Source organism: Bufo bufo, chromosome 2 (assembly GCF_905171765.1).
Source record: "Bufo bufo chromosome 2, aBufBuf1.1, whole genome shotgun sequence".
Taxonomy (NCBI): domain Eukaryota; kingdom Metazoa; phylum Chordata; class Amphibia; order Anura; family Bufonidae; genus Bufo; species Bufo bufo.
The window spans coordinates 231,877,551-231,892,215 of NC_053390.1; the positions used below are offsets into that span (position 1 = coordinate 231,877,551).

The 14,665-nt window shown below is 44.6% G+C and overlaps 1 protein-coding gene across 2 annotated transcripts in view; it reads left to right on the forward strand.

Annotated features, from left to right (window-relative positions):
* The window catches only part of ADGRD1 (adhesion G protein-coupled receptor D1), a 957,528-nt gene that overhangs the window by 413,275 nt on the left and 529,588 nt on the right, over positions 1-14,665 (forward strand). The window lies entirely within an intron of this gene.

A 14,665-nucleotide genomic window follows, 5' to 3' on the forward strand; every position in this document is an offset into this window, starting at 1 on the left:
TGTCGGATATTGTCTATATTTTTCTTGGGTTCCTGACTCGAGATCACTCTAGATAGAAGTTTCCCCGGTCGCCCCGATTCAGTAAAGTATTTTTGACCCTTAAAGAATAAGATCTGTTGGGCCTTCTCCAGCAAAAAGTTGGAGTATGCTTGTGTGGTCTTCCCTGTTTTCCTCTTTCCTATTTATATAAAAGGATTGTGTAGCTGAGGAAGCTTGTTCTTTTAAGTTTTCCTCCTTTTCCCCGTACTCCTTTCTCAGGTTGGCAATATTACTAACCATTATTCCCCTTATATAGGCCTTGAAAGTGTTCCATACTACTTGGGTTTTTGCTGAAGTATAATTAGCCTCCCAGAATTGGTTAATTTCCTTTTGTATTATTTCATGATTCTTTATTACTGATAACCAATAGGGGTTAAGTCTAAATGGAGACCTCGCTATTTGTTTATCATGGGTCAGGCAGAGTTCGAGGAGTAGAGGCAGATGGTCCGAGAGTGACCTAGTCTCATACTTCATTCGTTTTACATATCGCACATATTTTTTATTAATCAGAGCGTGGTCTATTCTGGACATAGATCTACCTAATTTACTAATGCATGAGAAAACCCTTCTCCCCTGTCCCAGACTTCCCCAAACATCCTTGAACCCGGCCTCCAAGCAAAAGCGTGCCAAGGGGGACCCCTGAACAGAGGCATCTCCCTTGACACCCATAGAGACCCTGTCGACTGCGGGATTGATAACGCAGTTAAAGTCTCCCATAATCAATGTAGGACATTCTGGCCATTTATCCATACATTTTAGCAGAGAATTAAGTACTGAAAAAGAAAATGGAGGTGGAATATAAACAAAGGCCAGAATACACATCTTCCCCGCCAGCTTACAATATAGGAAGACAAATCTCCCCTGGTGGTCAACAGAGGCTGCCCCGCACATAAAATCAATCGCTCTATGAATAAAAACAGTCACTCCCCTAGAATAACTAGAGAAGGTAGAGTGGTACGTGTGCGCAGCCCATCCCCTGGTGACCACCCTGGAGGTCTCCCCAGTAAGATGTGTTTCTATCAAACATACAATAGCTGGGAGGTGTAAACGCATCAGGTCAAAAACCGCTTGTCTCTTTCTTCTATCCCCCAGGCCCCTGACATTCCAGGTAAGAATTCTGAAAAAGGGAAACAAACATCTCTTCCCCACACTAGACACATCACAGCCCTCAACTAACCCCCCAATCCAATTAATCCACCGCATAAAGCAGCAGATCTCTCGCCTATGACCCCCCCCTCCCCCACCCCTCCACTCGACACCTCCCCGCTAATTAAACAGAGAAAGGGAAAAGTATAAAACATCATCTGCCAACTATTATTCCCAACAAAACCTTAAGCAGTTAGATCACATATCATTTCGTTCAAGCCACTCCGCGGATTTATCCGGCGTATCAAAAAATAAAGTTGTATCGTTGAAGATAATCCGGAGTTTGGCTGGGAAGACAAGTGAGTACTTAATATCCCTTTCTCTTAATCTCTTTTTAACAGTAATAAACAAGCGTCTCTTTTTTTGGACATCTTTTGAAAAATCTGGGAAAAAGGCCAGTCTATTTCCATCGTATAAAACAGAGGTACATTCCCTTGCCCGTCTTAGTACTATATTTCTGTCTCTTGAAACCAGCATTTTAGCGAGGAGTGTCCGTGGTTGTCTCCCAGGAATTAATTTACCACCTGGGACCCGATGGGCTCTTTCTACTAGAAACGAGGGCGAGAAATATTCCCTCCCAAAATTTTCAAGAATCATCGTCTGTATGAATTGAGTAGGGTTCTTATCTTCCGCGCCCTCTGGGATCCCCAGGATTCTTACATTGTACCTTCGTGATCTGTCTTCCAGATCCACCACCTTTTTTTAAGGAGCTTAAAATCTGTCTTCAACGTGGACATCTCAGTGTTTATTTCTTTGTATTCATTCTGTATAATAGCCATAGAGCTCTCCACCTTATTAACTCTGTCTCGGATTTTAGACAGATCATCCTTAATCAATCCCACATCGACTTGAATTGCACCAAGCTGAGTTGTAATAGCCTGTATTAGGTCCCCATTCTGTTTTACTGCCAGTAGAATTTCTTTTAATGGCGAGGAGTTGGGGTTGGTCGCATCTTCTCCATCTATTCCCTCCTCCCCTTGGGGATACCCAGGAGCTTTTTGTAATTCAAGTTCCATCACTTCAGAGTTATCATTCTTTTTAGAGCTAATATCCTTTTGCCCAACTCTGGTATTAACCCTTGGGGACCTCAAAAATTGGTCTATTTTTCCTCCTTCAGAGGATTTAATGGCCGGTTTCTGACCTGAAAGGTCCACAGAGCGCCTACTAGCCTTGAGTGCCATTCCATTTTTTTTTCCACTTTATCTTTTCTTTTTTTGGGTATCTTTCCCCTTTCTTTCTCCTTTTTTTTCCCCCCTCCTTCAATCCTTTTTTTTTTTTTCTCTCCCTTCTCTCCTCTATAATATTTTCCTCACCAGCCGCCTCCCTCTCTCTCTCTCTCTCTCTCTCTCCCCACAAGCAGTTCTTTCGCAGGGTATCAATTCCTATGGATACAATATCCCATATATAGTATAGGTTGTAACTGCATAAATGTCCTTTAGTTAGCTGGTTGAAGGGTTAGCTGGTTAGAGGATTAGTTGGTTACTCAGTTAGTTAATGTTAGTGGGAGGAGTAATAAAGGAACAATCTCACTAGTCTTCACTTCACTGTAATGAAGCCCGGCTGGAGAAAACGAGGGGGCACACTCAGGAGTATCGCAAGCTGCTGGAGAGCCGAAGGATCGGACAGAAGACTGGAGAGGAGCAGCCACCCAGGCTCCGATGTCACCATGAAGCACACAGAACGCAGCAACAGGAACCGTCCAGAGGAACCGGAACACCACCCCAAAACACCAGCAAACACCGGCAATCACGCAGGGACTGGCTCAGGAGACGCCGAGCAGCAGGAGACAGAAGGAGGGGGCAGGAGCACCAGCACCTCACGTCCGGGTCCATGGCCCACGGTCCAGGCGAAGAGGCAGAAGCCAGGGGAAGGGACGAGAGACGCCACAATCAGCGGTCAGTGAGGTAGCCGAGCAGGGGGGAGGAGAGGCGAGCGCGACGTCCTTACATCATCACGTCATCCCCGGAACCTTACTTTTATAGAATTTCTACTTTAGGGGTGCATCAGGGGGGCTTCAAATGGGACATGGTGTCAAAAAAACCGTTTTAAAGTTATCAGCACTTAAAGCACTAAGTCCTTAAGGTAAAATAGGGCTGAGTCCTTAAGGGGTTAAAGGGGTTGTGTTACTTCAGCAAGTGGCATTTATCATGTAGAGAAAGTTAATACAATGCACTTACTAATGTATTGTGATTGTCCTCATTGTTTCCTTTGCTGGCTGGATTCATTTTTCCATCACATTATACACTGCTCGTTCCCATGGTTACGACCACTAGTGTTGAGCACGAGTATTCGAAAAGCAAATTTTTATCTCGAATATCGCCACTTCGAGAATTTGCAAATATTTAGAATATAGTGCTGTATATTCGTTATATCAAGTATTCGTAATTTTTTCCATCTGAACACATGATTCCTCCCTGCTTCTTGCTTATAGGCCAATGAGTCATTGGCCCACAAGCAACTTAAGCAGGGAGGAATCATGACTTCAGATGGAAAAAAATGACGAATATTCTAAAAAACTAATATTTAGCACTATATTCTATAGTGCTATATATTTGTTTTTGACCCACGCCTGTATTGATCGCATAATATTCGCATATTACGTAATCATTACCTTGCCGATTTTCGAGTAAAAAAAAAAGAATATAGAATATATAACGAATATTCGAATTCGCAAATATTCGATGAATATTGTACAATATATTTGCGAAATATCACAAATTCGAATATGACCCCTGCCGCTCATCATTTACGACCACCCTGCAATACATCAGCAGTGCCTGATCTTGCACATTATAGGAAAAAGCACCAGCCTACAGGTGAAACTCAAAAAATTAGAATATCGTGCAAAAGTTCATTTATTTCAGTAATGCAAATTAAAAGGAATTGCATTAATGCAGCTTAAAATTAGAATTTTGTGAAAAGGTTCAATATTCTAGGCTCAAAGTGTCACACTCTAGTCAGCTAATTAATCCATACCCCCTGAGCAAAGGGGACCTCAAAATTGTGACTTTGGGGTTTCATAAGCTATAAGCCATAATCATCCAAATGATAACAAATAAAGGCTTGAAATATCTCGCTTTGCATGTAATGAGTCTATCTCATATGTTAGTTTCACCTTTTAGGTTGCATTACTGAAATAAATGAACTTTGCACAATATTCAAATTTTTCAAGTTACACCTGTGTGTGCTCCCACAGTCCTGGCCACCAGAGAGGTTGGCACGTTTCCTATAGTGTGTAAGCACGGCCACTGCTGATGGATTGCAGGGTGGTTGTAACTATGGAAATGAGCAGTGTGTAATCTGATGGGAAAATGAATCCAGCCAGCAAAGGAGGCAATATTGACAATCACAATACATTAGTATTAACTTTCTCTACATGGAAAAATGCCACTTGCTGAAGTCAGACAACCCCTTTAGGGTACTTTCACACTAGCGTTTTTCTTTTCCGGCGCTGAGTTCCGACTTAGGGGCTCAAATCCGGAAAAGAACTGATGAGTTTTATCCTAATGCATTCTGAATGGAGAGTAATCAGAAAACCGTAGCATGCTGTATTTTTACCTCCGGCCAAATATCCTAAACACTTTGACTGAACGCCGGATCCGGCCTTTTTCCCATTGACTTGCATTAACGCCGGATCCGGCTCCGTGTGTTCCGTCAAACCGGGTCCGGCTTTTGCATGTTAAACCCGAAAAATGTGAAAAAAAAGTTAAAGTCCATAAATGGCGGATCCGTTTTTTCCAAAGCATTTTTTCATTGTGATCAAAATCCTGATCAGGATTCAAATGTAATCCGTTTTCACACGTTTTTCCGGATCCGGCGGGCAGTTCCGGTGTCGGAATTCAATGCCGGATTCAAACCGCTATTGTGAAAGTAGCCTTAAGTGTATTATGTGAGTGTTCCAAGGTCAGCATCAATCAGCATTTTATTTAGTTTCATAAATTAAAAAGGGAAATCCCAAGAAATAACTATTAAATGGCAAATGAATTAAAAAAATATTAATAGTGTGGCTTCCTGAAGTTCTTCCTCTTTATCCTGGTAAGTGCACACAACCGTATGTGTTTTGCAGTCCGCAATAGGCGGATCCACAAAAAAAATAAATAAATAATGACATCCGTATGCCATCAGTTTTTTTTTTTGCGGATCCACTGTCACAATGCCTTAGGCCTCCTGCTGCCCGTTGCCGTATTGCGGACCACATTTGCGGTTACGCAATACACGAGCGCCATTCCGTGGGCATTCCGCATCACGGATGCGGACCCATTCACTTGAATCTGTCCGCAAATCCGGAGATGCGGAATGGTGCGGAACAGAAGCAAGGATCGGAACCCTACGGAAGCACTACGGAGTGCTTCCGTGTAGTTTCGTCCTGTACTTCTACGGAATGGATATACTGATGTGGACCCATTGAAATGAATGGGTCCGCATCCTATCTGCAAAAAAAAAACGGAACGGACACGGAAACAAACAACGTTTGTATGCATGTAGCTATAGCCATACAATAAATACTGAGGTTCTCCACTGTCCACTTCCACTAGGTGCATTAATTGCAATCAAACATGTATTGGATGACAAAGACTATTTGTAAATTAAAGGGATAGTCCCTTCTTGGTATTTCATGGCCCAGGGGTGGACATACTGTAGCAGTAAATGAGAGCTACGCAAACAACGTATCACAGTAAGCTATGATGTTTCTGTAACTCCTAAATTATGGATACAGTGTAGCTTGCTGTGCAACTCCGTTTGCATAGCTCCCATTCACTGTTACAAAAACAGTGGAGCACTAATGCTCGCCCATTTCAGTAATAGAGATGTCCCGAACTATTCCAAACTATTCGCCAGCGAATAGTTCCTGGCGAACATCGCTTGTTCGTGTTCGCCGCGGCGGGCGAACATATGCGATGTTCGGTCCGCCCCCTATTCGTCATCATTGTGTAAACTTTGACCCTGTACCTCACAGTCAGCAGACACATTCCAGCCAATCAGCATCATACCCTCCCTCCCAGACCCTCCCACCTCCTGGACAGCATCCATTTTAGATTCATTCGGAAGCTGCAGTGTCACAAATTTGACTAAGTTGTAATCGCAATGCGATTAATACAGGTTATATTAATCGCATCGCGAATTCAACTTAGAGCTGGGTTCCTAATGGTTACAGTGGCGTTGCTATGGCTGGTGTCACCCGATGCGGTAGAAAATGGTGTCACCCCTGCCCCCCCCCCCCCGAAGCCATAATAAAGAGATAAAAAGAGAAAAAAAGAAGTCACTAAGTCAGCTCCAATCAGATATCTGCATAGACCCAGAGTCTTGGTCTATGTGCAGATATCTGATTGGAGCTGACTTCTTATTTTCTCTTTTGCACATAAACGTTTAAACTATATTCCTTAGTAAAAATGACCAGTCCACACCATGTGGGTCTATATTTATGAGGGCCCCCCTGAGCAAAGATTAGTAAATGTGGCCGGGTGGCCCCAGCCCACAGTTCAACCCAACCCCTTATGTCTCCTGGCCTGGGGCCGTCTCTATAATAATCCACAGTAATTTATGAATGGGGTTAGGTTATTAACTTATTATTATTGGGGTATTATTAAAATAATTTGGTCTATAAAGTCAGAGCCGCTCTACCTACCTCCTCCTCCCGGCACCAGAGACTCCTGCAGGGCAGCTGCTGCGGCGCCCCACCACTCACCAGGCTGCAGTGAGTCACACCCCCGTCCCCCTTTACCACGTGACGGCGCGACGTGCTTGCTTGCTTGCGAAGTTTAGAAGTTGAACTTGTGAGTGAGAACTCCTGCGCTGGCGGGCCGCGGGTGACACCCCATCAGACTGGTGTCACCTGCTGCGGCCCGTACCCACCGCACCCCCCTCGCAACGCCACTGGATCTAAGTTGTAATCGCAATGCGATTAATACAGGTTATATTAATCGCATTGCGATTACAACTTAGATCTGAGTTCCTAATGGTTGTATTGCTAGAATTGACAAATATAGCACTATATTCTCAATCTTCGTTATATCCTAGCAATACAACCATTAGGAACTCAGATCTAAGTTGTAATCGCAATGCGATTAATACAGGTTATATTAATCGCATTGCGAATTTAACTTACCACACTCTGTGTCAACTACGTAATTTTCCATGGGAGTTTTGCCATGGATCCCCCTCCGGCATGCCACAGTCCAGGTGTTAGTCCCCTTGAAATAACTTTTCCATCACTATTGTGGCCAGAAAGAGTCCCTGTGGGTTTTAAAATTCGCCTGTCTATTTAAGTCTATGGCGGTTCGCCCGGTTCTCCCGTTCGCAAACACTTGCGGAAATCTGCGTTCGCCAACGGAAAATTTTATGTTCGCGACATCTCTATTCAGTAACTCTGTATCCTCTGGCTGAAATTACTGCATTCATTCCAATTGGGTTAAAGTGGGGTTAAAGAGAATTTGATATTGATAGCCAATTCTCAGGAGAGCTCATCAATATCAGTTCATTAGTGGTCCGACTCTTAGCACCCACATTGATCAGCTATTTCCCTAGGCCAGTGATGTCACCGTACATTAGTCACGTGGCCTAAGCACAGCTCAGTCCCGTTCAAGTGAATGGGGCTGAGCTGCAATACCAAACACAGCTGCTGCCATATGTACGGCTGTGCATGGTATGCTATTAGGAGGACACGGCACTCACCGGCGCTGCAGTGAGCGCAGAGGCCTCTTCAAACAGGTGATCGGTAGGAATGCCAGGAGTCTGACCCCCACTGGTCTGATATTGATGACCTATCCCAAACGTAAAAATTATGAAATCTTTCAAAGTGCTAAGAAAATAACTAGCGCAAGAAAAAGCAAAAATGACACCAGTGCATTTAACAGCCACACTCTATATTGCAGATGTAGCAATCTTTAACTTGACATTTATAAATATAAAATAAATAATAAATAGTGTATTAGCAGTACTTTAACAATCCACACTTATGGGGGCTGTTCCGTCCTACTGTATGTTAAAACTTCGTAGCCGTCCGGGAAGCGTATTATCAATTTGCTCTGGAAGGACCTGTGAGTAGTGATGGACGAACATCGGCTGGGACATTTCACGAACACACGTTCGCGATCAAATGTTCACGAACCGCGTGTTTGCGGCGTGCCCCATTCACTTTAATGGCGGGCGAACCTGAAAAACCTTCAGGTCATATTTGCATCCAACAAATATTTATTAGTAGTGCACAAATTGTCCCACAACATGGACAGTGACATACCAAAGGGGGATCAATGGCAAAAATTCCCACAAAAAATATGTATTTTAATCAGGGTCGATTTTTATGCGTCTTAAAGGGAAATTCTCAAAAATGTGCCCTGCTGGAGCCTAGAAATTTTTTATTTTAGGCCACGGGAGTACGGGCCCCAAAAATTAGGCATTCAACGGACAGAAAAGAACAAGTGATTATGTTACAACTGTAGGTACATTAGACGGTCAGTGCATAATAATTTTACTGCAGGCCAGTGGAGTACGGGCCCTAAAAATTATGCATTCACCTGACAGAAAAGAACAAATGATTATGTGGCTGGAGGTATATTAGGCGGTCAGTGGATAACAATTTTACTGCAGGCCAGTGGAGTAAAGGCCCCAAACATTAGGCATTCACCGATGGAAAAGAACAAGTGATTATGTGGCTGGAGGTATATTAGGCAGTCAGTGGATAACAAATTTACTTTAGGTCAGTGGAGTACAGGCCCCAAAAATGATGCATTCCCCTGACAGAAAAGAACAAGTGATTATGTGGCTGGAGATATATTAGGTGGTCAGTGGATAACAATTTTACTGTTGGCCAGTGGAGTACAGGCCCCAAAAATTATGCATTCACTGGACAGAAAACGAACAAGTGATTATGTGGTTGGAGGTATATTAGGCGGTCAGTGGATAACAATTTTACTGCGGGCCAGTGGAGTACAGGCGCCAAAAATTATGCATTCACCGGATAGAAAAGAACAAGTGATTACGTGGCTGGAGGTATATTAGGCAGTCAGTGGATAACAATTTTACTGTAGGCCAGTGGAGTAGAGGCCCCAAAAATTAGGCATTCGCCTGACAGAAAAGGCCTTTTATGCAGCTGTATATACATAAGCCAAGGACCATTCTTTGTTCTGGGTGGTGGCAGATATGTGTGTGCTGGCATGAGGAAATTAAATTACACATGGTCATCACAGGTGTTATATTCCTCCGAGATCCATGCCTCATTCATTTTTAGAAATGTGAGGTAGTCCACACAGGCTAGGCGAGAGCGCTTATCGGTCACGATCCCCCCTGCTGCGCTGAACATCCTTTCGTACAGGACACTCGACGAGAGGCAAGCCAAGAGTTCCATGGCAAATTGTGCCAGCTCTGGCCAGAAGGTCAAGCCTGCACACCCAGTAGTCCAGGGGTTCTTTCCTTCTCAGAGCGTCCACATCAGCCATTAACCGACTTAGTCAGACACCTGTTGGTCTAGGCGTTCCCTGAGGCTGGATCTGGAGGGCAGCTCTCGATGGGTTGGCTGCAAGAATGTTCTCATATCCGAAGTGACCAACACATCTTCAAACCGACCTCTTCTTGCAGGACCGGTAGGATTGGTACCTGCACCTGTTTCGCTGTGGGTTGAAATTCCTCTGCCAGTACTCGCAACAGAAGAATGCAGCATCTCTCGCAGCAAGGCCTGGAAATGCTGCATTCTGACAGCCCTCTGTAATGCTGGTAACATGTCTGCCATTTTGTGTTTGTACTGGGGGTCTAAGTACGTTGCCACCCAGTACTGGTCCTTGCCCTTTATGCTTTTTATATTGGGGTTCCACTTCAAACACTGGAGCATGAAGGCCCCCATTTGCACTAAATTGGAAGCGATGGAGCGCCGAGGCTCCTGCTCATTGCCCAGAAGAATGCCGTCCTTGGTCTCCTCCCCCTAGCCAAGGACAACACCAGGGATTCCCGAAAAGGAGGAGACAGAGGATGGAGTAGGAGGAGGAGAAGAAGAGGCAGGCCTGCATGCAATTCGTGGCGGTAACACCAAATCCACACGGGTGCCACGGGTTATATGCTTGATGGCCGTCAGAAGGTTCACCCAGTGGGCAGTAAAAGTTATGTACCTTCCCTGCCCGTGTTTGCTAGACCACGTGTCTGTGGTCAGATGCATCTTAGTACCGACACTGTGTGCCAAAGATATATTCAATTGCCGCTGAACGTGGCCATATAGCTCTGGGATGCCCTTCTGAGAGAAATATTTCCATCCGGGAACCTTCCATCGCGGTGTGCCAATGACCACAAATCTTCTATAGGCCTCCGAATCCACCAGTTTATATGGCAGTAGTTGGCGGGCTAGCAGTTCCGACAAGCCAGCGGTCAGCCATTGGGCAAGAGGTTTATCCGGCGTCATCAACTTTTTACACTTGAACATTTGGGCCACGGAAGCCTGCCTTCTGCCAGATGAACGATGTTACGGTTGAAGGTGGAGTGGAGGACAAATGGGAGGAGAGAGGAGAAGGAGAAGAGGCAGGACGCGGAGCACCGGGAGTGTGGCTTTGTGGGTTCTGACGGCGTTGCTCCCACTGGGCTCGGTGATGAAAGGCCAGATGCCTTCTTAAGGCAGTCGTCCCTAGGTGAGTGTTGGGCATACCACGACTTATGCGTTGACGGCACAGGCTGCAGATTGCAACACTATTTTCAGCAGCGGACACGTTAAAAAAAGCGCACACTGCGGAGCCATGTGTCGGCGTCCGGGGAGCACAAGATGTGACAGTGCATAGTGGATGGCTCGCTCCAGTTACATTTGCAGTCTGCTTTTTGCCTCCTGTGCACTGCAAGTTCTGCCTGCTTCTCCTCCTTCTCTTACCTATCTGCTACTCCGTCTCTCCCTCAGAACTCCCCTCCTTTTCCTCTCTTTTGGGCACCCACGTGACATCCATCGACACGTCATCATCGTCACATTCACCGCCTCTGACAGTACAGATCTCGGAGTAGGCAGCAACAGCGAGGACCACCCTCCTTGGGCTGATCGGAGTACTGTCGTCAGACCGCTGGGTGGCAGCCGTTGCTACCTCCTCTTCCTCATCCGATGCCAAGAATGGCTGCACATCGGTAAGGTCTGGGAATGGATGGGAAAATAATTCCACTGACTTGAGTGGAGGGGCTATGGTGGTGGTGTCTTTGGGGGTGCACACAGCAGAGAGTGAGGAGGGTGCAGATACAGAGGATGAGGAGGGTGCAGAAGCGGAAGGCTGAGTGAGCCACTTAACCAACTCTGGTGTGTCCTTGGACGTAATCGCATGCACCTTCTCCAACTTCCCACTTAGGCTCCGGCCTGGTGCACCGGCCCGACCCCTACCATCCCTGCGGAAGTACCTGCCTCTTCCTCTGCCTGTCATTTTAAAAATGACCCTGTGCCAAAGTCCCTAGAGAAGAGCAGTATTTTTTGAAGCAGGTATATGCAAGCCTCAATCAGTATTTGATGGAAGCTAGTATATCGCACCCCTCAATCATAGAACACCTGAATCAATATATGGTGTAAGCAGGTATATCGCACCCCTCAATCAATATTTTGTGGAAGTAGAGATATTAAACCCCTTAATCAGCATTTTGTTGAAACAGTTATATCGCATCCCTCAATCAGTATTTTGTGGAAGCAGGTATATAGAACCCCTTACTCAGTATTTTGTAGAAGCAGGTATATCGCACACCTCAATCAGTATTTTGTGGAAGCCGATGTATCGCAGGCCTCAATCAATATTTGGTGGAAGCAGGTATATTGCACCCCTCAATCAGTATTTTGTGAAAACAGGTATATAGAACACCTGAATCAATATATGGTGGAAGCAGGTATATTGCACCCCTGAATCAGTATTTTGTGGAAGCAGGTATATCGCACCCCTCAATCTGTATATTGTGGAAGTAGGTTTATCAAACCCCTTAATCAGTATTTTGTGGAAGCAGGTATATCGCACCCCTCAATCAGTATTTTGTGGAAACAGGTATATGGAACACCTGAATCCATATATGGTGGAAGCAGGTATATTGCACCTCTGAATCAGTATTTTGTGGAAACCGGTATATAGAACACCTTAATCAGTATTTTGTAGAAGCAGGTATATCGCACCACTCAATCAGTATTTTATGGAAGCCAGTGTATCGCAGGCCTCAATCAATATTTGGTGGAAGCAGGGATATAGAACCCCTAAATCAGTATTTTGTAGAAGCTGGTATATGGCACCCCTCAATCAGTATTTTGTGGAAGCAGGTATATCAAACTCCTTAATCAGTATTTTGTGGAGGCTGGTATATATTTCACCCCTCATCAGTTTTTTGTGGGGCAACAGCTATATCACTCCCATTGCAAATAGTTTTTCCAATAACACTTGTCCCTCTATATACCTGCGGTATCGCAGCAGAACCACACACAACTGCTGCACAATGCAAATGCACAATAATATACTTTCTATGTTAGAAAGTATATTACATTATATCACACCCCTGAATAATTTTTTTGGGGGGAGCAACTGGTATATCACATGCCTCTTTTAATGTACTGTTTGTACTATTGTTGTAGTGAGTTATTTGTAAAGGGCTTCCAGACCTAGTGAGTGATCAATTATTGTGTAGAGCGAGTTTATGTCTAGAGTACCACTCTTCTCTGCAATTTAGTTGTTCCAATGTTATGACTATATCAGTGGTATCCTTGATGTATGACGGTGTGATCCTAACTACAGGTTGCAGTAGTTTGTTGATATATTGAGACAAATTCAAGGAAATGGAATCTATGCCTGATACTATAGGTCTTCCCGGTGGCATATTGAGATCCTTATGTATTTTGGGAATACAGTGAAATACCGGTACTCTTTTTTGCGTATCGGTAAGGTATCTAGCTTCTTGTTCTAAAAGAAAACCAGTATCGGTTCCCTTTTTACAATATTCAACTAGCTTCTTGTAGTATTCCTCAGTCGGAGCCTGTCTAAGTTTCCTATATGTAGTTTCATCATTGAGTTGTCTCCTACACTCCTGTATATAATCTTCTGTATAAGGGATCACTACAGCCGCTCCTTTATCCGCAGGGTGAATTGTAATCTCATTGGTTGATTGTAATGGTTGTATGGCTTCTATCTCTATCTTAGTAAGGTTGTTTTTTGTCCTATGACTCTTTTTCTCCTTAGATCATTTTCTACATTTATTTTGAATGTTGCTATTTCATAACTTATATCCTGCTTTGGATATTTCGTAGATCTCCCGATCACTGAAAGCAACCACCTAAAACGTAACTTTTATTCAAGATTCTTTAACACCAAAACAAGTCCCAAAAGGACTAATATATACGAAATGCAGCTACAGAAGGAGCTATGATAACCTGGACAGTCAGCCAGTGAATAGGGATTTACAATGGGACGACACGTCTATATACCTAATGTCTGTCCCTGTTTAACCATACAGAGATTTACTCAGCCCAGAGATACACCTGGATGGTAGGGGTACTCTGTCCGTGTACCTTGGCTAGCCTGTCCTTACAAGGCCCTAACTTAAATCTAATACACGATACATGATTGAAAATCCCATTAATTTGATACACAATACTTGGTTCACAGTCCCAACGCGTTTCCCCTTATGATGATTAAGGTTCGTCAGGGGACAATTGGTATCAAACACTGATAGTTAAATATCAAATCAAGTATATCAAAATACACAAAGGGAAAAAGGAAAAGAAGAAAAAAGAGAAAATCTGGAGCACCCCAAAACGGCACTGGTCTGTGAGAGAGTATGATAAACTACCGTATTTTCCGGCGTATAAGACGACTTTCTAACACTAGAAATTATTTTCAAAAGTCGGGGGTCGTCCTATAGGCCGGGTATACTCAGATCCGATGGTATATTTTAACCCCCAGGCGTTCCCATGGTGACAGGGACGCTTGCCTGGGGGTTAGAATATACAGGGACCCGCGGCTCAGAGGAGTATACATTTATTAACTGTAATCCGTAACTTTAACTTTAAATCAGCTCTCATCTCTTTACTAGGGTACCTTACTCTCAGCTCCGGTAACAAGCAGTGCGGGCGGCGCTCACTCACTAGGCGGCGCAGGCGTGTGACGTCAGTGAGTGAGCGCCGCCCGCACTGCCTGTTATCGGAGCTGAGAGTAAGGTACCCTAGTAAAGAGATGAGCGCTGATTTAAAGTTAAAGTTACGGATTACAGTTAATAAATGTATACTCCTCTGAGCGGCGGATCTGTGGATGGCACATGGGGAGTGGGAACTGTGGATGGCACATGGGGAGGGGGATCTGTGGATGGCACATGGGGAGGGGGATCTGTGGATGACACATGGGGAGGGGGATCTGTGGATGGCACTGTTATGGGGAGGGGGATCTGTGGATGGCACTGTTATGGGGAGGGGGATCTGTGGATGGCACTGTTAAGGGGGGATCTGTGGATGGCACTGTTATTGGGAGGGGGATCTGTGGATGGCACTGTTATGGGGAGGGGATCTGTGGAT